The 26,304-nt window shown below is 49.4% G+C and overlaps 1 long non-coding RNA gene across 1 annotated transcript in view; it reads right to left on the reverse strand.

Moving 5' to 3' along the window:
• Positions 1–839: 839 nt before the first annotated feature.
• Positions 840–26,304, reverse strand: part of LOC140409023 (uncharacterized) — a 124,333-nt gene continuing 98,868 nt past the window's right edge. Inside the window, exons 2-3 of the long non-coding RNA XR_011940262.1 lie at positions 1,639–1,772; positions 840–1,350 (exon numbers count right to left, since the gene is read on the reverse strand). This is a non-coding gene — a long non-coding RNA (uncharacterized lncRNA). The remainder of the gene's footprint in view (positions 1,351–1,638; positions 1,773–26,304) is intronic.

The following is a 26,304-nucleotide window of genomic DNA, read 5'->3' on the forward strand; positions in this document are numbered from 1 at the left end:
CTGTGCCACCATGCTGCACATGTGTACCTTTTGTACATTTGAATGAACATATTCCTTGCATCATATCGATTAGTCATTCAATATCCGAGACTAGAAGAGGGATTAAAGCAAAATATATTTTCAATGGTGAAGATTATATACAGTGAAGGAACATATTTTACACCATAGTGCATTTAAAAGGTCTTAATTTCCCTAACCGTACCATTACCTCAAGGTGCAGCCGCGAGATCCACGGCAGAGGTTGAGGCAGCCTGCTCACTGCTATGCCTTGTTGTCTGAGATAATTTTGGTGGGTAATTCTGGAGACTCAAGACCTGGAGAGCCCTGGCTTTCTATGGGTCACCTGCTCTGGGGTAGGTAGGCGAAGCCTGATGGGGGTCACAGGCAGAAGAGATTTGGAGCAGCAGGACGCTGTTGGAGTGTCCTGGGTGGACAATCCAAGGATGTCTGGCGCTTTCTATCCTTTCAGGTGCTCACGAGCCCCACCCTTACTCTTTGGGGAGAAGCGACACCAAGAGGGAGATTGAGGTACCCTGTCCCCTCTCGCCTAGCTACTGATGGAACACACTCATGGCTAGAGCCATGTCGTGAGTGTCCGAGTGCAAATCCAGCAGAAACTGCTGTACCTGGGTCTCAGAAGTGTCCATCACCCTTCCCTCGGAGACTTTGATGCATGCACATGCCAGAGCCATGGCAGCTGACAGAACGTGGATGGACTCTTCAATCCTTCGTTCCAGTTTGCTGATAGCCTTTGAGAACTGTGCCTTATGTTCCCCAGCTTTTCTCTGCATCCCCAACTTTCGTCTCAAGGCTGATTATTTGTGTGTTTGCTGTTTATATAAATGCCTTAATAAAATATTTTATAAAAAAAAAAAATCTCTGCCTGATGCGGACCCTTGTCCATGAGATGCTCACCAGATTGTGACCATGAGCATTCTCCAGAACTAGGACCCACTGAAGTGCGTGTATCTTCACAGATGAAGGGTGGAGGCAAACTCATTGATGGGACTTCATCCGATGGTTCCTCTGCATTTTCATTTGAGGTGCTCTGGGGCTAGGACTGAAGAGCTCGCTGGAACTCTTCCTCTAACTTTTCTTGCTGATTGCTAGAATAGGGAGAAGGGATCATTAGCAACGGCAGGGTCTTGCACTATAGGTCACTCCCAGTCATTGTTCGCATGTGGCCGACAGGATGGGCTCTCACAGGCTTGTTAGGGGAGGCCAATTTTGTCTTCCATGCAGGAACACTCTCTGTCCTCACTAACGAGCATTGCCATCTGCTTCTCACGGGAGGAGAATGTCCTCAGTTCTGAGCTTCGCTCTCTCCCGTCGATTCTGGAAGATACTGTCCTGCATGAAGGCAGATAGGTTGACTGTGAGCATTATAGCTGGAAGAGCAGTTCTGAAACATGCATGCCTGTTGTGTGTACTAATCCCTCCCCAGTAATGGATTAATATGCCATTTATGCAGGATCTTATGTGGTTGTGGTAAACTTAATGTGGCTGGCAGACATTCAGTGCTGATACTTCTGGTGGTAGTATGTGATAACTCTGCGGATTCTAACCCTTAGATTGCCTAATGCCCTTATGAGAGTGTGAATCTCATGTGTGATTGGAGTGAATAGAAGTTTCACTTACCTTAGTGGAGCGTTCAGACCATTCATTTGTTTCCTGCACTGTGGAGTGGTACTGACCTCAATGGCGACCTCCTTCAAGCCGACATGCTCAGGGTTATTATGATCCCAGACTAGACCTCAACAGCGTCTAGGATACTGGACAGAAACCCCAACATTTTATTTTAATTTTGTAAGACTGTGAGGAAAGGATACTTTGCTCCAGAAGCGATTGCATGAAGAAATAAGGATATGGGGCTGGATTCTCCGCCCCGCTGTGCCACATTTCTGCCTCGACTCTCCGGCGGGATTCTCCGTTACGCCGGCCTGTCAATGGGGTTTCCCATTGTGGGGCCGCCCCACGCCGTCGGGAAACGCCCGGGCACCAGAAAAATGGGGAATCCCGCCGGTGGAGAATCCCGCCCATGGTATTTTAAAACAAACTATTACTAATAGAGTATTAAAATCTTTCACATCACACCAGAAAATAGCTCACAATTACCCCTTAAATAAGACTACTCAATACAGTGAATACAATACCCTTAATTGCTATCTTTATTCCCACTTAAACAACAAGAAAATAAACCATTTCAGCTCTCAATCCACTTCAAATACCAATGGTACATAGGAATACATTGACTCCATCTACACCTCCCGCAGCCTGGGGAAAGTGGGCAGCATAATCTTTTTAAAAAATATATATTTATTAAAGTTTTTTAACACAATTTTTCTTCCTTACAAACAATAACCCCCCCCCCCCCCTCGTAACAATATACATGGCAAAATGATATATTTACACAGCTTTGTACACTGGCCCTCACCCGTACGTGCCAGTTTCCCCAACCCTTCATGTTATCTCTTGCTCATCCACCCTCCCAGGCAGCCCCCCCCTTCCCCCCCCCCCCCCCCCCCCAGGATGTCCGCCCCCCAAGGTTGCTGTTGCTGCTGACCGACCTTCCTCTAACGACCCGCGAGATAGTCTAGGAACGGTTGCCACCGCCCGTAGAACCCCTGCGCAGACCCTCTCAAGGCGAACTTAATCCTCTCCAACTTTATGAACCCAGCCATATCATTTATCCAGGCCTCCAGGCTGGGGGGCCTCGCCTCCCTCCACATTAGCAAGATCCTTCGCCGGGCTACTATGGACGCAAAGGCCAGAATGCCGGCCTCCTTCGCCTCCTGCACTCCCGGTTCGTCCACTACTCCAAATATTGCTAGCCCCCAGCTTAGCTTGACCCGGAATTTCACCACCTGAGATATTGCTCCCGCCACTCCTCTCCAGAACCCCTCCAGTGCCGGGCATGACCAAAACATATGGACATGGTTCGCCGGGCTCCCTGAGCACCTTTCACATCTGTCCTCTACCCCAAAGAACCTACTCAACCTCGCCCCCGTCAAGTGCGCTCTGTGGACCACCTTAAATTGTATCAGGATGAGCCTGGCACACGAGGAGGAGGAATTAACCCTACCTAGGGCATCAGCCCACAGACCTTCCTCGATCTCCTCCCCCAGCTCCTCCTCCCATTTACCCTTCAACTCTTCTGCCAGCGCTTCCCCCTCTTCTTTCAACTCCTGGTGTATTTCCGACACCTTGCCCTCCCCGACCCATACACCCGAGATCACCCTATCTTGAACTTCTTGTGCCGGGTGCAACGGGAATTCCCTCACCTGTCGCCTCACAAAAGCCCTCACCTGCATATATCTAAAGGCATTTCCCGGGGGTAACTCGAACTTCTCCTTCAGTGCCCCTAGGCTCGCAAACGTCCCGTCGATGAACAGGTCCCCCATTCTTCCAATCCCCGGTGGGCAGCATAATCAAAGACTCCTCCCACCCGGCTTACTCACTCTTCCAACTTCTTCCATCGGACAGGAGATACAGAAGTCTGAGAACACGAACGAACAGACTCAAAAACAGTTTCTTCCCCACTGTTACCAGACTCCTAAACGACCCTCTTATGGACTGCCCTCATTAACACTACACCCCTGTATGCTTCACCGATGCCGGTGCTTACGTAGTTACATTGTGTACCTTGTGTTGCCCTATTATGTATTTTCTTTTATGTATTTTATTTTATTTCCTTTTCTTTTCATGTACTTAATGATCTGTTGAGCTGCTTGCAGAAAAATACTTTTCACTGTACCTCGGTACCTGTGACAATAAACAAATCCAATCCAATCCAGTTACGGACACATAGGCCCTTGCAAATAAGGAACGCAGATCCCATTGTGTCTGGTAGACATTTGTGATTGACCGTATGTTTCCCTTGTCCCTGGGATGGCCTTTTTCCTGTGTATTGTAAAGTCTGTGCTGCAGCTTGCTCATCAATGTTTATTTGAGCTGCAGCCTGCTTGTCCTTAAACTTGGCCAATTCTCCCAGAATCCTACGCAGGACACCATCTTAGGTGGCTATTCGGCCACATTATGGTCAGACCCAGGCTGGTTTAGCACACTGGGCTAAATCGCTGGCTTTGAAAGCAGACCAAGGCAGGCCAGCAGCACGGTTCGATTCCCATAACAGCCTCCCCGAACAGGCTCCGGAATGTGGCGACTAGGGGCTTTTCACAGGAACTTCATTTGAAGCCTACTTGTGACAATAAGTGATTTTCATTTCATTTAATTTAATCTCTGGCTGTATGTCTTCAAAAGTTGATTCAACTGGCTTGTTTCAGCTCCCCTTTCTCCTCAGACAAGTCTGCACTGCTTTAAAGACTGTCAATCACTTTTCAACTAAACTGCAGTGAGCAAAACCTGACTTGCGGTCTCAGCTTCATCCAGAACAGAACTGAACTGAAAATGCTTTCTCAATAAGCCCGTGCCTTAGTTCCACCCAAAAATAACATTATCTCACCAAGCTGAAAATGAATTAACTCCCCAGGGAATCCCCTTCATCAAAGAAAAATGCATTTGCCCAAGCTTTTTACAATGGTTAATTGCACCTCTGGCTCCTGAAATTTTGCTGTCTTTCAACCAAGATTCTTTTAAAATATGACTTCAGCAGTCAAACACAATCCAATCCAGGATTTTAACCATTACTACACCAAATATGTATAATAGAATATAGCTGAAATTCCTACATTCAGCACAGGAAGGCCACACTGAACCATGACACAGAGGGTTGTGTATGTTTGGCCTGCATGCTAATGTAAATATTCAACCCATACCTGGCCTGCAGTGAGTGAATGTCAGTCCGGGTACCATACAAACATGGTACCAGGATCTTTGACCCCATGAGGTAAAGGCAATGAATCACTGCACGGACCATGATGAGATTCAACAAGTTCCTCATTGATGCATAACTAATAAGTAGAAAAATGGATAATCCATCATGAAAATCTGCCTCGCCACCCAATGGGAATCAGTCTAACTTTCCTGCTCGCCACTGCATGTAATCTCCAGAATGGAAAATTCCACCAGAGGTCTCCCTAAATTCTGACCTCATATTTCATATTTGGTTTACTCCATTGTAGTGGCCTTCTTGTGGTGATTGTATTTTAGAAGTTTAGTATCTGTGGGGTTATTGTGAGTTTTTCATGGGAAGTATTTGTATCACATGACTTTTGAGAGTGTATAATCAGAAACATATTTTGATAAATTATACAAAGAACAAAAGAACAAAGAAATGTACAGCACAGGAACAGGCCCTTCGGCCCTCCAAGCCCGTGCCGACCATACTGCCCGACTAAACTACAATCTTCTACACTTCCTGGGTCCGTATCCTTCTATTCCCATCCTATTCATATATTTGTCAAGATGCCCCTTAAATGTCCCTATCGTCCCTGCCTCCACTACCTCCTCCGGTAGTGAGTTCCAGGCACCCACTACCCTCTGCGTAAAAAACTTGCCTCGTACATCTACTCTAAACTTTGCCCCTCTCACCTTAAACCTATGCCCCCTAGTAATTGACCCCTCTACCCTGGGGAAAAGCCTCTGACTATCCACTCTGTCTATGCCCCTCATAATTTTGTATACCTCTATCAGGTCGCCCCTCAACCTCCTTCGTTCCAGTGAGAACAAACCGAGTTTATTCAATCGCTCCTCATAGCTTATGCCCTCCATACCAGGCAACATTCTGGTAAATCTCTTCTGCACCCTCTCTAAAGCCTCCACATCCTTCTGGTAGTGTGGCGACCAGAATTGAACACTATACTCCAAGTGTGGCCTAACTAAGGTTCTATACAGCTGCAACATGACTTGCCAATTCTTATACTCAATGCCCCGGCCAATGAAGGCAAGCATGCCGTATGCCTTCTTGACTACCTTCTCCACCTGTGTAGCCCCTTTCAGTGATCTGTGGACCTGTACTCCTAGATCTCTTTGACTTTCAATACTCCTGAGGGTTCTACCATTCACTGTATATTCCCTACCTGCATTAGCCCTTCCAAAATGCATTACCTCACATTTGTCCAGGTTAAACTCCATCTGCCATCTCTCCGCCCAAGTCTCCAGACAATCTAAATCCTGCTGTATCCTCAGACAGTCCTCATCGCTATCCGCAATTCCACCAACCTTTGTGTCGTCTGCAAACTTACTAATCAGACCAGTTACATTTTCCTCCAAATCATTTATATATACTACAAAGAGCAAAGGTCCCAGCACTGATCCCTGTGGAACACCACTGGTCACAGCCCTCCAATTAGAAAAGCATCCCTCCATTGCTACCCTCTGCCTTCTATGGCCTAGCCAGTTCTGTATCCACCTTGCCAGTTCACCCCTGATCCCGTGTGACTTCACCTTTTGTACTAGTCTACCATGAGGGACCTTGTCAAAGGCCTTACTGAAGTCCATATAGACAACATCTACTGCCCTACCTGCATCAATCATCTTAGTGACCTCCTCGAAAAACTCGATCAAGTTAGTGAGACACGACCTCCCCTTCACAAAACCGTGCTGCCTCTCACTAATACGTCCATTTGCTTCCAAATGGGAGTAGATCCTGTCTCGAAGAATTCTCTCCAGTAATTTCCCTACCACTGAAGTAAGGCTCACCGGCCTGTAGTTCCCGGGATTATCCCTGCCACCCTTCTTAAACAGAGGAACAACATTGGCTATTCTCCAGTCCTCCGGGACATCCCCTGAAGACAGCGAGGATCCAAAGATTTCTGTCAAGGCCTCAGCAATTTCCTCTCCAGCCTCCTTCAGTATTCTGGGGTAGATCCCATCCGGCCCTGGGGACTTATCTACCTTAATATTTTTTAAGACACCCAACACCTCGTCTTTTTGGATCACAATGTGACCCAGGCTATCTACACCCCCTTCTCCAGACTCAACATCTACCAATTCCTTCTCTTTGGTGAATACTGATGCAAAGTATTCATTTAGTACCTCGCCCATTTCCTCTGGCTCCACACATAGATTCCCTTGCCTATCCTTCAGTGGGCCAACCCTTTCCCTGGCTACCCTCTTGCTTTTTATGTAAGTGTAAAAAGCCTTGGGATTTTCCTTAACCCTATTTGCCAATGACTTTTCATGACCCCTTCTAGCCCTCCTGACTCCTTGCTTAAGTTCCTTCCTACTTTCCTTATATGCCACACAGGCTTCGTCTGTTCCCAGCCTTTTAGCCCTGACAAATGCCTCCTTTTTCTTTTTGACGAGGCCTACAATATCATTCGTCATCCAAGGTTCCCGAAAATTGCCGTATTTATCTTTCTTCCTCACAGGAACATGCCTGTCCTGTATTCCTTTCAACTGACACTTGAAAGCCTCCCACATGTCAGATGTTGATTTGCCCTCAAACATCCGCCCCCAATCTATGTTCTTCAGGTCCCGCCTAATATTGTTATAATTAGCCTTCCCCCAATTTAGCACATTCATCCTCGGACCACTCTTATCCTTGTCCACCAGTACTTTAAAACTTACTGAATTGTGGTCACTGTTACCGAAATGCTCCCCTACTGAAACATCTACCACCTGGCCGGGCTCATTCCCCAATACCAGGTCCAGTACCGCCCCTTCCCATTGTTGGACTGTTTACATATTGTTTTAAGAAGCCCTCCTGGATGCTCCTTACAAACTCTGCCCCGTCTAAGCCCCTGGCACTAAGTGAGTCCCAGTCAATATTGGGGAAGTTGAAGTCTCCCATCACCACAACCCTGTTGTTTTTACTCTTTTCCAAAATCTGTCTACCTATCTGCTCCTCTATCTCCCGCTGGCTGTTGGGAGGCCTGTAGTATACCCCCAACATTGTGACTGCACCCTTCTTATTCCTGATCTCTACCCATATAGCCTCACTGCCCTCTGAGGTGTCCTCTCGCTGTATAGCTGTGATACTCTCCTGAACAAGTAGCGCAACTCCGCCTCCCCTTTTACATCCCCCTCTATCCCGCCTGAAACATCTAAATCCTGGAACGTTTAGCTGCCAATCCTGCCCTTCCCTCAACCAGGTCTCTGTAATGGCAACAACATCATAGTTCCAAGTACTAATCCAAGCTCTAAGTTCATCTGCCTTACCCGTAATGCTCCTTGCATTAAAACATATGCACTTCAGGCCACCAGACCCGCTGTGTTCAGCAACTTCTCCCCGTCTGCTCTGCCTCAGAGCCACACTGTCCATATTCCCTAGTTCTCCCTCAACGCTCTCACCTTCTGACCTATTGCTCCCGTGCCCACCCCCCTGCCATACTAGTTTAAACCCTCCCGTGTGACACTATAGATCAATAAAAAATTAATTATATATTAATCTAATGTGTGCACCAATTGAAAAATGCAAATATATGTTCTTATTATACCCCCCTCACCCCCACTTGGGTCATATGACTTTAGGATTCTTTGATAAAAATACCATAAGGCCATATTGCAAAAAGGCTACTCCAGCATCTCCTGGGTCAACTCACTACCTCCACTCAGAGTTGAGTTCACATGTTGTGGAAATAGTTTGAAACTGGGGAGCAAAATTATTTTATCTTCACAGTTTGCTCCCATGGATATCTCCATTCATGGGAAGATCATTTTTGACTGCAAATAATCACATCCAATTCCTGTGCTCATGCATGGCATGTGCATTTGCAATAGCATTTTTTTAATACTTAAAAATGTCACCGTGACAAATTTAGAACATGCTTTGGAAGTTTAATGTCTGAGAAGCTATTGTGACATTGTTACTGGAGAATATTTCTACCACATGATTTTCAAGAAGGTACTATCAGGAAGTTATTTTGTTGATATGCAAAACTAAAGAGTAATTTAAAGTTAATAATATATTAACCTAGTATATGCATCAATGAAAACAATGTTTCAATTTGGTGTAGTTTGCAGCACTCTTCTTCCTGAGACATGAGGATGTTGATTTACATGCCAGCCCATGACTTGAACACTCAATGTAGGCTCACATTCAATACAGTACTGAGGAAGTGCAGCATGGTTGGAGACAAACCAAACAGTCTATCCTAGTGCATGCAATTGATCCCATGGTACAGTTGGAAAAAGAACAGTATGTTCTCTGGTTGCCCTCAATAACATTTTCCCCATACTATCAGAAAATGCACATTTATGGCAGGATACAATCTCTCTTATAGCTTAGGCCTAACATAAACATGCAATTCTAATTTACCACTGTGCAATCATCAGGTATTCTCCAGTAGCTTGTTCAAGATGCCGTTTTTCATATTTGATCCCAATAGATGCAATGAGTGAATCATTGTTAACAGGCTACCTGAGGCAGTGGCTGCACATCTGCTGAGTCTAGCATGTCTTCATCTAACATGAACAGATATGCACTTTCTCGTAATAAGGAGCAGGATCATTGCCTGATTATTTTCTTTGCTCTCCCAAGAGCACTGAGATTGTGTCATGTTCAAATACTACAATTGAGGAGATGGGCAGATTAGGTGGATTGGCCATGCTAAATTGCCCCTAAGTGTCCAAAGGTTAGGTAGGATTATGAGGATAGGGTCTGGATAGGGTGTTCTTTCAGAGGGTCCGTCCAGCAGGCTTGATTGGCCAAATGGCCTCCTTCTGTACTGCAGGGATTCTATGATTAAATGATGGTTGAGCACAAATGGGACATCAGCCTTTTTCTCATCCCTCTTTTTTCTCATATTCTTTCTGCTCCCTCTGCTAAAATTATCAAATTCCTCGCAAACTAGAAACTGACCTTGAAGCCTCCTTATAAAATTCCACGCTGGATATTTCCTTCACCAGAACAGCCACTCGTGAAATCATTGACTCGGTTCATTATTCAAAAGGTAAAGAATGTCCTATTTTGTGTTCCTGGCAGGGAGCTTTGCCTACCAGCAACACAAATCAAGAAGTCACATTAGTGCAGTTTTCCATTAAAAACATAGACCACAATTTCCCAACATGTAGTGGACTATACTCCATCTTAGAATTGCTATTTCATAAAGTTAACCCTTCTAAATTCTCCCAATGAATTGTGCTCATGATATAAGCATCTTATGTGCAGGATTATCCTGAAGCCTTCAGGTACAATTTCTATTATATCTCAGAATATTGTTGGTGGATCCGCAAAGGTTGAAAATTCCATCTCACCCCTGTTGAAGTTAGACACCAAGGCTCTAATCTTAAAGCTGTGCAGGTGAATGGGTGAATTAAAATCTATCCCCAGATGTCAAGCCTAATTCGGTGATGTAGCCAATGCACAGCTTTTGGAATGGACTTTGTTTAGGAATATCAATGATCGAGAGTTACTGATATGGTAATGTAGTTTCATTGCACTAAGCACTTGACATTAATGTGGTGTCAAGATATGCACAGAGTCAGTGAGAAAAGTATAGTACATGTAGCAATGTCTGACCAGACCAATAATTATCAGAAGGTTATTTCACATCAGTTTTGTTTCAAATGAGCTGCAGATGGTAAAAAGGTTTTCTTTTTTTAAAGTAGCGTTAATGGTACTATTTTCTATGATTTGAAATGAATAATGTATCCCGTCAGCTGCTTTTATTCTGATGGTAAATCACCAGCAGTACAGGAAGCCAGTAATTCACAATCAGTGCGTGCAGTGAGCACACAGGCTTTCTACTCTTCTACTTCCATAACTGCAAATGAGCAAAAGCAAATGCATGTTGTCCACTAATACTTGTACCAGTCTACAAACAGTACTGCATCATTAGTGTCAGTAAAATTGCAGCAAGAAATGCAAGTCCAACTTTTCTGAACATCTACAGTATAATTCCTTCTTAAAGAGAAAAACTGAGAAGATTGGAGGGAAATGTCCTTCCTCTGCACTTGTAATTTGACTGACTTGTTCTCTGATACAGGTTTATTCATTTCTGCATCATTTAAATTATGGATATCATAAAGCTCTGTGGGGCGGCACAGTGGTTAGCACTGCTGCCTCACAATGTCAAGGACCCGGATTCGATTCCGGCCTTGACTGTTTGGAGTTTGTACTTTCTCCCCGTGTCTGTGTGGGTTTCCTCCGGATGCTCCGGTTTCCACCCACAGTCTAAAAATGTGCAGGTTAGATGGGGTTAAGAGGTTGCAGGAAGAAGTCGGGTGCCTGATTAGGGTGCTCTTTCAGAGAGTTGGTGCAGAATCAATGGGCCAAATGGCCTCTTTCTGCACTGCAGCGATTCTATGATCAGTTCGTGCTGAAAATGATGCTTACATAAATAGTATCCAGACCTTTTGGAACCACATACATTTCAGTGCGTCATGATCTCTAAGGGATCCCCTAGCACACCTTGGGAGGTTATGTCTGGACTCCAACTATCCAGGGACTGGAAGATCTTGGATGTTGACTCCGTGTAGATCAAAAATCTGTCTAACTCAGCCTTTCAAAGATAGAGTCGCCACTGCTTTCTGGGGAAGAAAATTCCACAGACTAACGACCGTCTGAGATAAAAAATTCCTCCTCACCTTTGTATTAAATAGGAGATCCTTTATTTTGAAATTATTCCACCTCATTCCAGATTCCCCACAGGGAAAACATCCTACCCTGTCAAGTCCCCTCAAAATCTTATATATGTCAATAAGATCACTTCTCATTCGTCTAAACTTCAATGAGTATAGACCCAGCCTGCTCAACCTTTCCTCACAAAACAACTGTTTCATCCCAGGAATCAACCTGTCTTCAATGTAAGTATACTCCTCCTTAAGTAAAGAGACCAAAATAGTACACAGTACTTTAGTACAGTCTCACCGATGCCATGTAAAGTTGTAGCAGGGGCTCCCTGCTTTTATACCAGATTTGGATTTGTTGTTTATTGTCACGTGTACCAAGGTACAGTGAAAAGTATTTTTCTGCGAGCAGCTCAAACAGATCATTAAGTACATGAAAAGAAAAGAAAAGAAAGAGAAAATGCAGAAAAGGGCAACACAAGATCCACAATGTAAATACATAGACACCGGCATCGGATGAAGCATACAGGAGTGTAGTATTAATCTGGTCATCCATAAGAGGACCGTTTAGGAGTCTGGTAACAGCGGGGTAACAACCATGTCCCACCACAACCCTTGCAACAAAAACCAACATTCCATTGCCATATATGCATACTAACTTTGTGTGATTCATGAATGAGGATATTCAGATCTGTCTCTATTGCAGTATTTTGCAGAGTCTCTCCATTTAAATGATATTATGCTTTCCTTTTCTTCCAAAGTGAACAACCTCACATCTTCCTACATTTTATTCCATCTGCCAAGGATCAACATTACATCAGGGATACTCTTAAACAACACAACACAATACATTGCAATATTCAAATGTATTTTAGCTCTGCATCAGCTGGGAGGACAGGCGTACTAACATCAGCACCCTTGAAGGAGTAAAGAGCACCAGCATCGAGGCCATGATCATCTGAAACTATCTCTGCTGTGTCAGCCATCTGTTTAGGATGTCAGAGTCCCAACTTCCAAAGCTAATCTTCTTCGCCCAACTCAAGGAAGGCTCCTGAAGGAGGACAAAGGAAGCACTTCAAAGACACCCTGAAGGCTTACCTCAAGAAATGCAGCATAGACGTGGACATCTGGGAGCTCTTGCTCAGAAGAGACCTACTTGGAAGAACATCCTGATTGAAGGAACACAATTCTTCGAGGATAGCCGATGGCATGGAGGAGGTCCTGAAAGGAGCCTGAGACAGGAATACCAGTGATCTAGAGTCCAAGGACTGATCCCACTTCCTAGAAACACCTGCTAAGTGTGCAGACGAAGATGCAGCTCTAGGATCGGGCTCATTAGCCACACAAGAACCCACAGAACCCATGACCAATAACACAGAGTTTCTTAGGTGGACAATCATACCAATGAGCGAGTGGTTGACAAAGATTTCATACACTCCAAACACACTCTATCATTACAGTTACTTTAGTGGAATTAGCATCCTCATGACAAACCAAAGATTAAAAGAATCTTTCTTTCAATTTCTGTGACTTCAAACTCACTTTATTAGTATTTAAAGTACTTTTTAATGGAATTAACAGCCTTATGACAGATTAGGATTGATGTAAAGATATTCTTTACATTCCCTTACCTTTTTTTAAAAATTAAGAGGACCCAATTATTTTTTTCTCCAATTAAGCGGCAATTTAGCATGTCCAATCCCCCTAACCTGCACATCTTTGGGTTGTGGGGGTGAAACCCACGCAGACATGGGGAGAATGTGCAAACTCCACACGGACAGCGACCCGGTGCTGGGATTCGAACCCGGGTCCTCAGCGCCGCATGCCCCAGTGCTATCCACTGCACCACACGCCGCCCCTACGTTTCCTTTCCTGCTCAAGGCCAACTCTTTGCTCCCCTGCTCTTTGCTCTCCTTAGTTGTACTGTCAGTTAAATGGAACAGCTTTACCTTAATCCCATACAAACCAGTCACAACTTTGTTCATCTCTATCAAATCTTCCCTCATCTCCTTTACTCAAAGGGAACCCCAGCCTTTCCAACCTGGTAGCTGAAATTCTCCACCCCCGAAACATTCTGGTTCTTTCCCAGTTCAAGGACCCTCCTGTTATATTTGAAGTGCGGTGGTCAGGCCAGGACAATACTCCAGTTGTGGCCTAACCAGAGTATATAAAAAGGTCCAGTGTAATTAATCTGCTTTTGTACTCAATTCCTCTCATTTATGATGGTCAACCGCCCATACAGCTTTGTTATTTTATGTGGCTTGCCCAGTTAAGTTTCAAGCCACTAGTGACAGGATGTTCATAGTAGCGGAGTTTCATAATGGCAATGCTAATGACTGTCAAGGTGTTGTTTTAACTTGCTCTTGTTGGAGATGATCATTGCCTGACACTTGGCACACGTTTCTTGTCCCTTAACCCTGATTGTTATCCAGGCCTTGCTGCAAGCAGGCTCAGGCTTCAGTGTTTGAGCAGTTGCAAATCTGCAAGCATTCCAACTTCTGATCTTATGATGGAGATAACATCTGATTGAAGCAGTTAAAGATGATTGGACTGAAAACACCGCTGAGAAGATTTTGCACTGATATCCTGGGACTGAAACGATTGTGGTTGTTGGGAGGCCAATCATCTTCCTTTGTGCTTCGTATGACAACTGGGAGTTATATCCTAATTCCCAGAAACTGGAATTTTGCTACGACTCCTACATATTCTATCAAACACAGTCAGTCTCCCCTCACCTCGGAATTCAACTCCTTTTACCCCTTGTTTAGAACCAGACTTCAATGAAATCTGGAGCCACATGGTCCTCTTGGCAAAACCCCAACTGAGCGTCCATGAACAAGTTATTGCTGAGCTGGTGCCACTTGATTGCAATCAAAAATAGCCATTAATTAATATATTCCAATTGAAAACAAAACCACCTTGATTAGAAAAGGCACTGGGAAGGGCCATTTTTTTCCTCAAGTTTCATTTTTTAAAAATCAAAGGCTTCAAACACTGAACACTCCAGAAGCGGAAGTTCAACATCAACCAGGACAATGCAGCCCGCTTGATTGCCACCCCATCCACAAATATACACACCCTCCACCACGGACACTGGCAGCAGTGTACCATTTGTATGATGTACTGTTGGAAGTTCTATGACTTCCGCCTAGTCCCGACATGCACATGTGGCATGCGATCTCTGTACGCCAGTAACTAAAGAAAGATTGGGTCTACTCCAGACTAGTAGAGCTTAACAGATGAGCTGAGAGGAGACCTAATGCAAATGTGTAAAGTTACAAGTTTCTAGATTAGATAGGAAAGACCTATCCCTTTGTTTGAAGGGTCCATTATCAAGGGGCATAGATTTAGAGTAAAAAAATCTAGAGAGAATTCAAGGAAAATATTTTCATGCAAAGGGTGATGGTGATCTGGAACTCACTGCCTGAAAGATGTGTAGCCAGACCGAATGGCATGCTGGGTAAAAAGTGACCAACTCTGAGGAGTTCAGTGGCTCTAACCAAATATGGGCACAACAAGCTACAGGCTGAACAGACAATATGTCATTGCAGGTGATTGCAGCTGCATGAGAAGGTAACCCAATAACTGAAGTAACGAGATCTTGCCTGATGAGACAAACACCAGGAGATAACCTGATTAACTGGAAAAATGAGACCGTGTCTGCTGACATGATAGGATTTGGTGGCTTGCTACATGCAGGAATGCAGGTACCGAGTCACACACCTCCTTGATAAATAAAGTACATATATACTGGCGAAAAGAACACTGGCAGCGACAACCGGCGCCAACCATCGCAAGAAGAGGAAATAACAACCCTGAGCTTGAATCCCCAGAGGCTGTGAGCTGGAGCGGAGAGACCACAGCAACAGCAGTTGGCCCCTGTGATGCACAATCAATTACTCGTGAGACAAGGAGAGTCATACTAATCGGCTTTAATCAACTAGAACTGTACCCAGCAGCTCCGATACAGAAAGTGAGAGCTGCTGGGACGGCATGGGTTCTTATACCCCGCGTCTCAGGGCGGAGCTATGTACGTTGGCCAATAGTAGACTCCTAGGTCTGGCCAATGGGCATCCACCTCTCAGGTACCGCAATACCTGGTATTACCACATTCACCCCCTGTTAAAAAAAGAACCCAGCGGGGTGATGGCCAGTGTTACTGTCGCCTTATGCATGGTAGGACCAGGTATTGCAGGTACCATGATGTCGAGGGTAACAGAGAAAGTTTTTATTGTTTTATGGTGCAGCAATTAGACGATCGGTTGGCCTGGTCATCCTTCTGGAGCGTCTGGGTTTGGCGGTGATCCTGGTGTAGGCCCCGGCGGTTGTGGCTCTGGGAACGGGAACGTGGTGTGTTCCTCCCTGGCAGCTTCGTCACCCCTAGGCGGCGCTGTTGGGGCGAAAAGTGGGCAGGGGGGAGGAGCGGCTGTAGGGGGTGTCGGTGCCTGTTTGGCGCTGAGTAGGGGCGGCGGCAGTACTGACCCTCCGGTCAGGTACTGCGGGGAGGGTGGGGGCAATGGTGCGGGTGCGCGTGGGGCTCCGGCGGGCGCCAGGTCTCGAAGCGAGACCGTGTCTTGGCGACCGTCAGGGAATGCTACGTAGGCGTACTGGGGGTTAGCATGCAGCAGGTGGACCCTCTCGACCAACGGGTCCGACTTGTGCGCCCTCACATGTTTCCGCATCAGGACGGGTCCGGGTGTCGCTAGCCAGGTTGGGAGCGAGGTCCCGGAGGAGGACTTCCTGGGGAAGACAAGGAGACGTTCGTGAGGTGTCTGGTTTGTGGTAGTACAGAGCAGCGACCGAATGGAGTGAAGGGCCACTGGGAGGACTTCTTGCCAGCGGGAAACTGGGAGATTCCTGGACTGAAGGGCCAGCAGGACGGTCTTCCAGACCGTTCCGTTCTCCCTCTCTACCTGCCCGTTTCCCCGGCGGTTGTAACTGGTCGTCCTGCTGGAGGCGATGCCTTTGCTGAGCAGGAATTGACGCAGTTCGTCGCTCATGAAGGAGGACCCCCTATCACTGTGAATGTACGCGGGGAAACCGAACAGTGTAAAGATACCCTGGAGTGCCCTGATGACGGCGGTTGTGGTCATGTCTGGGCAGGGGGTGGCGAATGGGAACCGGGAATATTCGTCAATCACGTTAAGGAAGTACGTGTTGCGGTCGGTGGAGGGGAGGGGGCCTTTGAAATCCATGCTGAGGCATTCAAAGGGACGGGAAGCCTTTATCAGGTGCCCTCTCTGGTCGGTAGAAGTGCGGTTTGCACTCCGCGCAGATTTGGCAATCCCTGGTGACTGTCCTGACCTCCTCGATGGAGTAGGGCAGGTTGTGGGTCTTAATGAAATGAAAGAAACGAGTGACCCCCGGGTGGCAGAGGTCCTCGTGGAGGGATCGGAGGTGGTCCACTTGTGCTGTGGCACAAGTGCCGCAGGACAGGGCATCAGGAGGCTCATTTAGCTTCCCCGGATGGTACAAGATCTCATAATTGAAGGTGGAGAGTTCTATCCTCCACCGCAAGATCTTGTCGTTCTTAATCTTGCCCTGCTGTGCATTCTCGAACATGAACGCCACCGACCGTTGGTCCGTGAGGAGAGTGAATCTCCTGCCGGCCAGGTAATGCCTCCAGTGTCGCACAGCTTCTACTATGGCCTGGGCCTCCTTTTCGACCGAGGAGTGGCGAATTTCAGAAGCATGGAGAGTGCGGGAGAAGAAAGCCACGGGCCAGCCCACTTGGTTGAGGGTGGCCGCCAGAGCTACGTCGGACGCGTCGCTCTCGACCTGGAAGGGGAGGGACTCGTCGATGGCGCGCATCGTGGCTTTTGCGATGTCCGCTTTGATGCAGCAGAAGGCCTGGCGGGCCTCCGTCGACAGGGGGAAGGTTGCGGACTGGATCAGGGGTCGAGTCTTGTCTGCGTAATTAGGGACCCATTGTGCATAATAGCTAAAGAAGCCGAGGCAACACTTTAGGGCCTTGGGGCAGTGAGAGAGGGGGAACTCCATGAGGGGGCGCATGTGTTCAGGGTCGGGGCCTATGACTCCATTTCGCACGACGTAGCCTAGGATGGCTAGACAGTCGGTGCGAAACATGTATTTCTCCTTATTGTAGGTCAGATTAAGGAGGTGGTCTGGAGAAATTTTCGGAGGTTGGTGTCGTGGTCCTGCTGGTCATGGCCGCAGATGGTGATGTTATCAAGATACGGGAAAGCTGCGCGTAAACCGTACTGGTCAACCATTCGGTCCATCTCATGCTGGAAGACCGAGACCCCGTTCGTGCCACTGAAGGGAACCCTTAAAAAGTGATAGAGCCGCCCATCTGCTTTGAAGGCAGTGTACTGGCGGTCCCCAAGACGGAGGGGCAGCTGGTGGTAGGCAGACTTGAGATCCACCATGGAGAAGACCTTGTATTGCGCAATCTTGTTTACCAGGTCGGCTATACGGGAGAGAGGGTACGCGTTCAGCTGCGTAAACCGGTTGATGGTCTGGCTATAGTCGATGACCATTCTATGTTTCTCCCCGGTCTTTACCACCACTACTTGAGCCCTTCAGGGGCTGTTGCTTGCTTCGATGACCCCTTCCATCAGCAGCCTTTGGACCTCGGACCTTATGAAGGTCCGGTCTTGGACACTGTACCCTCTGCTCCTGGTGGCGGCGGGTTTGCAATCCGGGGTGAGGTTTGCAAACAGGGAAGGTGGTTCGACCTGAAAGGTCGCGAGGCCACAGACAGTAAGGGGGGGAATAGGGCCGCCGAATTTAAAAGTTAGGCTTTTCAGATGGCACTGGAAATCCAGCCCAAGGAGGGTAGCTGCGCAGAGGTGCGGCAGAACGTACAGGCGGAAATTGCGGAATTCCCTGCCTTGGACAGTGAGGTTCGCTAGGCAGAACCCTTTTATCTCCACTGCGTGTGACCCGGAGGCCAGGGAGATCCGTTGGTTTACGGGATAGGTGACAAGGGAACAGCGCCTTACCGTGTCGGGGTGGACGAAGCTTTCCGTGCTCCCGGAGTCGATCAGGCACGACGTCACGTGGCCGTTGATAGCGATCATTGTGGTGGCTTTCGCTAGCGTCCGGGCCGACTCTGGTCCAGGGTCACGGAGGCCATCTGCCGCAAGGAGGAGTTCTGGTCAGGCAGCGTGGAGTCGGCGGTGCTGGGTGCTTGAGGCCGGTTCAGGGTAACGGAGGCCAGCTGTAGCATGGGGGAGTTCCGGTCAGGCAGCGTGGAGTCGGCAGCGCTGGGGGCTTGAGGCCCCATCCAAGATGGCGTCAGCCACGGGTCGCACATGGAGTCCGGGGATACAGAAGATGGCGTCGGCGAGGGACAAAATGGCGGCGCCCATCCACCCAGCGTGGTGGCCGGGGGGCAAAATGGCCACGCCCTTGGGTCGCACGTTGCCTGTGGGTAGGAGGGCAGGGTTGGGGCCTTGGACGGCCGGGACCTGGAACAAAGGCTGGTGATAGTCGCTGGCGATCACTGCCACGGCGCGGGCCTGGCAGACCGCGACATAGTGGCCTTTCTTGCCGCATCCTTTGCAGGTGACGGTGGGGGCCAAGGCAGCGTGCGCGCAGATGATTCGCCTGGCCACAGAAGAAGCAGCGTTGGCCGGCGGTGAAAATGGGCCGTCTAGCAGCGCAGGCCTGCGGGGTTAGCGGGAAAGTCTGTGGGGCTGCCGCGACGGGGTGCCACGCAGCCCAGGGCGGTCCCGTGCGCCCGGGAGCAAAAGCCAGTGCGTGCTTGTACGCAACGTCCATGGACCCTGCCAGGGCCCGTACTCAGTGAGGCCCAGCGTGTCCATTTCAAGGAACCTTCTGCGGATGTCGGGAGAAGACATACCTGCCACGAAAGCGTCCCGAATTAAAAGTTCCGTGTGCTCATTCCCCATGACTGGCGGGCAGCCGCAGTTCCGGCCCATCACTAGTAGGGCCCGATAGAAGTCCTCCAGTGTTTCGTCAATGCTCTGCCTTCTAGTTGCCAAGAGGTGACGGGCGTTGACCTGGTTCAGGGGACGGATGTAATGTCCTTCCAGCAGCGTGATAGCTGCAGCATAATTCTCCGCCTCCTCGATCAGAGGGTAGATTGCAGGGCTGACTCGGGAGCATAGAAGGTGCATCTTCTGCCTTTCCGGGGGTTGTCGGCGGCTGTGTCGATGAAGCTCTCAAAACACGCCAGCCAGTGCTTAAAAATACCAGCGGAGTTGTCTGCGTGGGGACTGAGCTGAAGGCACTCCGTCTTGATGCGGAGGTCCATCCTTTCAGAGGTAATAGCTGATTAAATTGATGCACAATCAATTACTCGTGAGACAAGGAGAGTCATAACTAATCGGCTTTAATCAGCTAGAACTGTACCCAGCAGCTTCAATACAGAAAGTGAAGGCTGCTGGGACGGCATGGGTTCTTATACCCCGCCTCTCAGGGCGGAGCTACGTACGTTGGCCGATGGTAGACTCCCAGGTCTGGCCAATGGGCATCCACCTCTCAGGTACTACAATACCTGGTATTACCACACCCTGTCAACACCTGGCCAGTTTGATGCGCATTTGACCCACTGGTCTTATTTGGGAAGATGTGTATCACTGATTTGGGAAATAGATCTGGCAGTGCTGTAAGATCAGGTAATGGGTATTTGAGTTTGTTAAATAAAGATTGATTTATCGAATTCTGGAAAATGTGAGTTTGTGTTCACCTAATAGATCGAGCAGCAGAGCGTTGGTCAGCACTGGCGTCCCTAGGTGGTCTCTCAATGAAAATGGTCACCTTAATGCCACAATCAAGCCTGAATCCCTGAAGTAATTTGGTGAACATGGGAGGGGTGAAATTTGGCACTCATAGGATGTCAAAAAATGGGTCTCTGATCCATTACAAAAGACGTGTCAATTAGATGTTCTTGGAGTGCCTTGATAGTGTGTACAACACATAGAATAAACTACTTGGGAGGATATGGGTAAATTCTATAGTCAGTCCTGAGCGGTACTCTATGGTTCTCTTGTGCATTGATTTATATGGATTGGAATGGGAATTTAGTGAGGAAAAACCGTGTTAAGTGTTTAAAAAGTTCATCTCCCCTTCCACAGCTGCCACAGGGCGGAATCACCAGACCTCAACTTGATCGCTTTCTATTTCTTTTGGCTGAGTTTAAGGGTAGGAAAAGGTTTTTCAGGCACCTGGTATTAGGGGGCCCGTTTTAAAGAGCTCTGACATTATGGGGTGAATTCTCTAACCCCGGAAGCCCGAAGCGTGTTTCCTGATGGGACAGAGAATCGGAAAAATTGGTTTCGCTGCCAGGCTTCGGCAGTATTGAGGTTTGCACCCGCAAGCCAGCAGGAGAATGTAAATAAATGCAACTGGGTCAATGAACATTTAGTGGGCCCAGCACCCTATTATCTGGCCCTCCGTGATTCTCTGGTCCCCTGGGCTGGGAATCACGTGGACAGGGATCACAACAGGTCTCACCAAACGTGAGCCTGATCTGGCGGACGTCGCGGTGGACCAAGGGGGTAACCCTGCCCCCCTCCCCCACAATGCACCATCTGCCCACCCCTCCGCTACCAGACCCAGCAACCCCCAAAATGGCTCCTATTAATAGGTAGATCACCCTTAATAGGAAGACCCCTCCCCGGGACCCACTAACTGAAGGAACCCCCACAGAGACCCCCTGATGCACTATCAATTACGACAAGATGAGAGTAGAATGTAATCGAGGCTTTATTACACAGAGATGTGTGGCCTCCTACAGCAGCCGACGAAATGGCTGCTGTTCGGAGAGCACGCACATTTATACTCCGCCTACTGGGCGGAGCCAGCAGGCAGGGATCTACCCCCGTACCTGTAGTACAGGGGCCTTACCGTAATACCCATATATACAATATAATACAGTGGTGACTCCCACATTCACCGCCTGTTAAAAATGAGCCCAGCGGGGGTGGTGGAAAACTACATACATACAGATTGGTTTTAAAATTACAGAAAGGGTTACAAATTTAGACGATCGGGCGCCTTGATCTGTCGTTGAGAACGCCGCAGTGTTGGTGGCGACTCAGGCGTCGGCTTCGTCTACGGTGACTCCGGGAGCGTGTCGAAATCCTCTTCATCCCCGGGTGGGAGCAAGGGGAGGACGGATTGTACTGGAGTGGGGGCTGTGGTGGGATGCGCGGGGGAGGGGAGGGTGGTGCCGGGGCAGGGAGGGGGTATGTGGGGATTCAGCTGCTGCCAGATCCCGGAGGGAGATTGTGTCTTGGCGGCCGTCGGGGTATGCTACGTTGGCGTACTGTGGGATCGCATGGAGTAGCTGTACTCTCTCAACCAACGGGTCCGCCTTGTGGAGCCACACGTGCTTGCGGAGGAGAACGGGTCCTGGAGCTGCCAGCCACATTGGGAACGAAACCCCGGAGGTGGACTTCCTGGGGAAGGCAAAGAGACGTTCATGGGGGGTTTCGTTGGTCGCGGTGCACAGGAGCGCCCGAATGGAGTGAAGTGCGCCAGGGAGGACCTCCTGCCAGCAGGAGGCCGGGTGATTTCTGGACAGTAGGGCTAGCTGAACGGCCTTCCAGGCCGTCCCATTCTCCCGCTCCACCTGCCCGTTCTCCCTGGGATTGTAGCTGGTCGTCCTGCTCGAGGCAATTCCCCTGTTGAGCAGGTACTGGCGCAGCTCCTCGCTCATAAATGAGGATCCCCGATCGCTGTGGACATAGGGGGGGAAACCGAACAGAGCAAAGATGGTGTTGAGGGCTTTGATGACGGTGGCAGACATCATATCGGGACATGGGACGGCGAAGGGGAATTGGGAATACTCGTCGACCACATTAAGAAAGTACGTGTTGCGGTCGGTGGAGGGGAGGGGCCCTTTGAAGTCCACGCTGAGGCGTTCAAAGGGCCGGGAGGCCTTCACCAGGCACGCACTGTCTGGCCGGTAGAAGTGCGGTTTACACTCCGCGCAGACATGGCAGTCTCTGGTGATACCCCTGACCTCCTCGATGGAGTAGGGCAGATTGCGGGCCTTAATGAAGTGGTAAAAGCGGGTGATTCCCGGGTGACAGAGATCGCCGTGCAGGGTACGGCGTCGGTCCACTTGTGCGCTGGCACATGTACCTCGGGATAGGGCATCTGGGGGCTCGTTGACCTTACCAGGGCGATACAAAATCTCGTAATTGTAGGTGGAGAGCTCGATCCTCCACCTCAAGATTTACCCTGCTGTGTGTTGTTAAACATGAAGGCAACTGACCATTGGTCAGTGAGGAGAGTGAATCTCCTGCCGGCCAGGTAATGCCTCCAATATCGCACAGATTCACCGATCGCTTGAGCCTCCTTTTCGACGGAGGAGTGCCGAATTTCGGAGGCATGGAGGGTGCGGGAAAAGAATGCCACAGGCCTGCCTGCCTGGTTGAGGGTGGGGGCCAGAACGACGTCTGATGCATCGCTCTCGACTTGGAAGGGCAGTGTCTCTTCGACCGCGTTCATCGCAGCCTTGGCGATGTCGGCCTTGATACGGTGGGAGGCCTGGTGAGCCTCGGCCATCAGTGGGAATGCGGTGGATTGAATGAGTGGGCGGGCCTTGTCCACATAGTTTGGGACCCACTGGGCATGATACGAAAAGAACCCCAGGCATCGTTTGAGGGCCTTGGGGCAGTGGGTGAGGGGGAGTTCCATGAGGGGGCGCATGCGATCGGGGTCGGGCCCCAGAACTCCGTTCTGAACCACATAGCCGAGGATGGCTAATCGGTTTGTGCTGAACACACACTTTTCCTTGTTGCAAGTTAGGTTGAGGAGTATGGCGGTGTGGAGAAATTTGGAAAGGTTAGCGTCGTGGTCCTGCTGGTCGTGGACGCAGATGGTGACGTTGTCCTGGTACGAAAAAGTGGCCCGCAGCCCATACCGGTCAACCATTCGGTCCATCTCCCGTTGGAAGACCGAGACCCCATTGGTGACGCCAAAGGGAACCCTAAGGAAATGGTAAAGGCGGCCGTCTGTTTCAAACGCAGTGTATGGGCGGTCCGCCTTACGGATGGGGAGCTGGTGGTAGGCAGATTTCAGGTCCACTGTTGAGAAGACCCGGTACTGTGCACTCTGATTGACCATATCAGATATGCATGGGGGGGGGTACGTGTCGAGCTGCGTGTACCAATTGATGGTCTGACTGTTATCAACGACCATCCTGTTTTTCTCCCCGGTTTTCACCACTACCACTTGGGCTCTCCAGGGGCTGTTGCTGGCTTCGATGCTACCTTCCCGCAGCAGCCGCTGGGCCTCAGACCTGATGAAGGTCCTGTCCTGGGTGCCGTACCGTCTGCTCTTGGTGGCGACAGGTTTGCAATCCGGGGTGAGGTTTGCAAACAGGGAAGGTGTGTCGACCTTAACGGTCGCGAGGCCGCAAACAGTAAGGGCTGGTAGGGGCCTGCCAAATTTCAGGATTAGGCTCTGGAGGTTGCATTGGAAGTCCAGGCCGAGTAGCAAGGCAGTGCAGAGGTTGGGGAGGACGTAGAGCCTGAAGCCGCTGAACTCTATGCCCTGGACGGTAAAGGTGGCGATGAAGTACCCCCGGATCGCCACGGAGTGGGATCCGGAGGCCAGGGAGGGTCTTTGGTTAGCGGGATGTACCGCGAATGAGCAGCGCCTTATCGTATCAGGGTGGATGAAGCCCTCAGTGCTCCCAGAGTCCAGAAGGCAGGATATCTCGTGCCGCGCGGTTGTGCGATCGAGACTGGTCGATTGTGACCGAGGCGAGACGCGGCTGGTCGTCGGCGGTTGCAGGTGATGTGCGGCCCGATGAGGTGCCCGACGGGCAAGGGTCCTGAGGTGGGGAAGATGGTGGCGCCCACGGGCCGCACATGTCCTGGGGCAGGCAAGATGACGGTGCCTATTGGTTCTGAGGCAAGCAAGATGGCGGCGCCCACGGGGCGCACGTATTGTGAGTGGAGCAAGATGGCGGCGCCCACGGGCCGCATGTGGTCTGAGGAGAGGAAAATGGCGGCACCCACTGGCCGCACGTTGGGGGTTCCGGGACAATAGCGACAATTGAGCGGGCTTGGCGCACTGCAGCGAAATGTCCCTTCTTGCCACAGGCCTTGCAGAGTGAGCTCCACGCCGGGCAGCACTGCCGGGGGTGTTTTGTCTGTCCGCAGAAGTAGGACTTGGGTCCCCCGGGGTTGGTTGGCTGCCGCGCGGGCAGGCGTGGGGTTGTCTGAGGGCGGTCGCTGATGGGGTCCACGATGGGGTGGCCGCTGGCGGAGTCCACGATGCACGGGGGGGGGGTGGGCCGTGCGGTCGGGGGCATAAGCCTGTACGTTGCGTGAGGCGACCGTGAGCGAGAGTGCTAGTTTCTTGGTTGTCGCGAGGTCAAGCGTGGCCCCTTCTAAGAGGTGCTGGCGGATGTGGTCAGACTTTATGTCCGTAACAAACACATCTCTCATTAGCAGGTTCGAATGTTCAGTGGCCGAAACGGACTGGCAGTCACAGTCTATCACCAGGGCGAGCAGGGCACGCCAGAAAACTTCCACAGACTCACCGGGAAGTTGGTGCCGCGTGGATGGGAGGTGCCTGGCCTAGATCTTATTGGTTTGCTGAGCGTAATTCTCCTTCAGTAGCGCCATGGCCTCTGCATAGGTAGGCGCGTCCTGGACGAGGGGAAAAGCATTGGAGCTCAGCCGTGTGTACAGAATCTGGAGCTTCTGTGCTTCTGAGATTGGGTCTGGCGCAGACACGATGTATGCTTCAAAGCAAGCTAGCCAGTGTTGGAAGTCCTTTTTGGCGTTGTCTGCATGAAGATGCAGCTGCAGGCGATCCGGCTTGATGTGGAGATCCACCTCTGAAAAATCTCTGTGTAATAAATTGATGCACTATCAATTATGATGAGACGAGAGTAGAATGTAATCAAGGCTTTATTACACAGAGATGTGTAGCCTCCTACAGCAGCTTACAAAATGGCTGCTGTTCGGAGAGCACGCACATTTATACTCCACCAACTGGGCGGAGCCAGCCGGCAGGGATCTACCCCCATTCCTGTAGTACATGGGCCTTACCGTAATACCCATATATACAATATAATACAACAGTGGTGACTACCACACCCCCTAACTAGAGGGACTCCCCCACAGAGAACCCCTAAGTAAAGTACCTCCTCCCATAGGGACCCCCTTACTAACAGACCTCCTAACTAATCATATTGATGGTTTTGTTACCGTTATGGGTCTTTTAAAAAAGCATGCTGAATGGCAATGGACACGGGAGCATACTCAGGAAACCCAGGAACTTAAGCAGGCCCTTGCCTAAGCCCTGGTACTGCTAGTTTCCTTCGCATTAAAAGTAACCACCATGATTCGGACTATTCATATGTTTACTGCAGGGGTGACACGGCCAACTGGAACCAATGACGTATGGCTCATGGAAACTATCCCCGGTTGAGCAGGGTTTTTCAGCCTGCGAACGCCACCTCCTGGCAGTGTTTTGGTCAGTTCAATATGTCAGTTACATCGTGGGATTAAACCCCCTCACGAGTCTTTATAAATATTTTTATTGAAGTTTACATCTGTACACTGTACAGGAGATAATTGAAACAGTTATTTACAATTTACATGCTGTTCCTTTTTGCCACCCCTCCTACCCCACTCCACCCCACTTTCCTACTAGCTTCGGGCCCTGTCATCCACTGTAGATGGATTATTTATTGTGGTGAATGTATTATGGTAACCATTCACCACTGTATTACATTGTACTACGCTGTTGCCCATGATGGAACGGTTCGTCGGAATCGGATCGCTAGATGGACCTTCTATTCCAGGGCAGTGGCATTGCATTGAAAAGAGCACTCTACCTGGGCCCAATCCCCCGCCATATTCCCATAATCCCACCTAAACCCTGGACACTAAGGGGCAATTTAGGGTGGCCAATCCACTTAACCTGCACATC

This window comes from Scyliorhinus torazame, chromosome 3 (assembly GCF_047496885.1).
Source record: "Scyliorhinus torazame isolate Kashiwa2021f chromosome 3, sScyTor2.1, whole genome shotgun sequence".
NCBI lineage: Eukaryota > Metazoa > Chordata > Chondrichthyes > Carcharhiniformes > Scyliorhinidae > Scyliorhinus > Scyliorhinus torazame.